The sequence below is a fragment of the Mastomys coucha genome, unplaced genomic scaffold (genome assembly GCF_008632895.1).
Source record: "Mastomys coucha isolate ucsf_1 unplaced genomic scaffold, UCSF_Mcou_1 pScaffold5, whole genome shotgun sequence".
Taxonomy (NCBI): Eukaryota; Metazoa; Chordata; class Mammalia; order Rodentia; family Muridae; genus Mastomys; species Mastomys coucha.
In genome coordinates, this window is record NW_022196911.1 from 113,600,371 (window position 1) to 113,602,809 (window position 2,439).

The following is a 2,439-nucleotide window of genomic DNA, read 5'->3' on the forward strand; positions in this document are numbered from 1 at the left end:
GTTACTTGGGCTCACAGCGTGAGGAGCCACAGACGGTGAGGTCACACTGCATCCAGTCAGGCAGCAGAAAGACATGATCACTGGTGCGCAGTCAGCTTTCTCCTTTTTATGCGTTCCAGACCCTGCCCTCGGGGTGGTGTCATGTTTGTTAAGGACCAGTCTTCCCACCTCAGCTAACCTAGTCCAGAGAGTCCCTTGAAGACATACCCTGAGATCTGTCAGCTGTCGAGTTGGCCATATTCAGCACCTCAGGGAGCCAGGCTGAGCTGTCCCTGCCTCCTACCTACCCACCCACTCACTCAGCTCTGGGCAAGAACAGAGTGGAAGGAGGCACTTCCACAGAGAGGTCCTCCCTCCTCCGCTGTAGGAGGTTGTCACCTCCCTGTAGCCACCTGCATGCATACAAAGCTTGGCACCATACCTTTTTTTGTTTGTTTTGGTTTTTCAAGACAGGGTTTCACTGTGTAAAAGCCCTGGCTGTCCTGGAACCTACTTTGTAGACCAGTCTGGCCTCGAACTCACAGAGATCTACCTGCTGAGTGCTGGAATTAAAGGTGTGCATCACCATGCCTGGGCCAGCATCATGCCTCTTTACGGGGACTGTGCCCAGTGGTGGGCTGTACAAGAGACGACAGGAAAGGGAATAGAGGAGGTGGCTGGCCAGCGGCTTCTCCCTCTGGCCTGGGTGTCCTTGCATCTCTGCCTATAGCCCTGTTACTCTCTAAAGCAGCAGAGACCAACCTGTGCATGTGGACCTATGTGGGGATGGAGTGAGCCTCTCACAAGGGTTGCCTAAGACCATGGAAAAACACGGTACATGGGGATCGAGTGAGCCTCTCACAAGGGTTGCCTAAGACTGTGGAAAAACACGGATATTTGCTCTGAGCTCGCTAACTGTAGCAAAATCATTGTGATGAAGTCGCAGTGAGATGTCTTTACTGTGAGGGCCTGAATTAAAGGCTCTGAGCATCAGGATGCTTAAGAACCACTGTTCTACAGAGAAACCCAGGCCCCAGCCGGATGTCAGAGGAGAGTAGGACAGATGCTTCTAGAAGGTTCTGGAGACTTACAGGCAGTCGGGCCTCAACCTTCAACGTGCTTGAAAGCTGGGGATAACAGGCGGCGGGCCTCTCCTGGTGGTCCACAGTCTCTTCAATGGAGTTGGGGAAGGTGAGACCTCTCTGGGGACCTGAGCCACACTTGCCCAGCCCATATTCATCAGACTCATCTGTGTCTGCCTTTAATGTTCCACTTCTGTGTGTGTGTGTGAGACTCCTAACACATCGGGGCTTTCAACCAAGACTCGGGAAGTAGGTGGGGAAAGTGGGGAGGCTGGCCGGGGACACTTTGGGTGACCATTCCTTGCTTCTCACAGCTCTCTCTGCCAGCCTGGCCCAAAGCTGCCAAGGATAGACTGACGGCCTTCCCCCGGGGCCACCGCTCCTCACAGTGCAGGAGGCATAGAGGACCCCATAGCATTGTCTGTATAAGGCGCACACTGGGTCCTCAGCCACTTTGTGTCATTGTCTCAAAGGTGTGGGGCTGTCTCCACGGGAGCAACGGATAGGTCTGCAGGTCTGGAGTCCCAGAGGACTGGTCTCTACTTTATGGAGGCTTCAGTATTTGTAAAAGGATTTGAGTTGGATCAGTGCTGGCTCCAGGTCAGCTGATCAGCCGTGCTCACACCTTCCCTGCAGATGCCCTATCCCTAGGGCATGCCCTGGAAGCTCTCCTACCATGACTCTATAAGTCAGTGGCCAGTGTCTCTTCATGTCCCCCCGTGCCTCGCACAGGCTTATGGGCAACCCAAGGACACTTGCAAACATCTGCTTGCCAAAGTGTTACTTGTGGCACCATACTGGCTCAGCCCAGCTCTCCCAGCACCCCTGCCAGGGCATGGCCTATTAGGTGAGCTAACCTGCCAACTCAGAGTCCACCCCAGGCTTTCTCTTCTGAAGTCATCCCCTCAGCTCCAGCCCTATTGCACATTGGGGAAACGGAGGCTCTGAGGGCCTGGGATCTGTGCCCACTGTCTCAGCTAACAGAAGAGAAAATAGGAGCCAGCCAGGCAGTGCCTGAGGACTCCTGACCTTGGCCTTCTGTCCCACGGGGCAGAGGGACACGATACACCAGCACAGATCCTAGCAGAGGGCAGGCCTGCTTGAGAGGCACCCTCAGCAGGAGCCCAGACCTGTTCCAGCTCACATGGCTGCTCACCTCAAGACAGTCTCCACTTCAGTCAAGAAGGGCTGACTTCATTTTCCTTCAAACACTAAGTGCAAACACATCTCCACCCGTCCACCCTTCACCCCTCCACCCCTCCACTCTTCCATCCCTCCACCCCTCCACCCTTCACGTCTACCGCTCCACTCCCCCATCTTCCACCCCTCCACCCCTTCACCCCTCCACCCTTCACCATCTACTGCTCCACTCCCCCAT